General features: G+C 49.8%; 1 protein-coding gene and 1 non-coding gene across 2 annotated transcripts in view; both read right to left on the bottom strand.

The window, feature by feature from the left end:
* Nucleotides 1–861, bottom strand: part of LOC103922939 (zinc finger protein 850-like) — a 158,981-nt gene that overhangs the window by 141,346 nt on the left and 16,774 nt on the right.
* TRNAE-CUC lies at nt 35–106 on the bottom strand. The gene has a single exon. It is a non-coding gene; the product is annotated as a tRNA-Glu (tRNA).

Raw genomic sequence — 861 nt, 5'->3', positions numbered from 1 at the left:
GGAAGCTATTTTGTTGAGGGGAAAAAAAAGCATGTTCCCTGACCGGGAATCGAACCCGGGCCGCGGCGGTGAGAGCGCCGAATCCTAACCACTAGACCACCAGGGAAGCGCTGTGTTTGATTAGAACAGATTTGATTAGATTAGAATACTGGTTTATCAATCTCTCAGGGAGAGACTGATCTCACCTAAATTTAGCTATCTAAAATTTGTATAATTTATGGTTTTGAGTTCCCTCAATAGTCTGTGGAGAGAGAAAGGGAATTCTTCCCACGCTTCTAAAATACATATCTTCAGATGGTATGAGTCTCCCACCTGAGTTCCCTGTTCCTCTACCAACTACTGTCTAGGTGACCAGGTTAGACTAGTTATCTAATGTTTAAATGGCCAGAGGTACATTAAATTAATCTTACCCTTGGGGCTGATTTAACTTGTGTAAAAATAGGCATCTAATGCTATGTGCATCACTGCTGCCAGACTAGGAGGGGCTTGGAGGGGCCTGGGAAAATCCTTTCAGGACTCTAGGAGATTAAATTGTACTGAACGTCTATGTTCAGGCAACCGAACACCATAATGATGGTGGAGTACTCATGATGCAAAATGGGTCTTAACATGATTAACATGGTTAACATCACCTATCGCAGAGGCGATCAGCTCCGGAGCAGGCCCATCCCGCAGCGGAGCGGCAGATGGCAGCGTACAGGGGGGTTTCCTCAGCCAGGGAACCCACAGGGGAGCGCAGAGACCCTCCAGGATCCGGCAGCTCTCACCAGGGCGGCTGACAAGGCATGGCCGGGACCAGGAGTAATGGCTGCCACCCCCCACTGCCACTCAAGGGAGCCCCAGGGAGCACCGCCCCCCGGG

Source organism: Pygoscelis adeliae, unplaced genomic scaffold (genome assembly GCF_000699105.1).
Source record: "Pygoscelis adeliae isolate BGI_AS28 unplaced genomic scaffold, ASM69910v1 Scaffold459, whole genome shotgun sequence".
Taxonomy (NCBI): domain Eukaryota; kingdom Metazoa; phylum Chordata; class Aves; order Sphenisciformes; family Spheniscidae; genus Pygoscelis; species Pygoscelis adeliae.
This window is presented reverse-complemented; position numbering and strand designations above follow the sequence as displayed.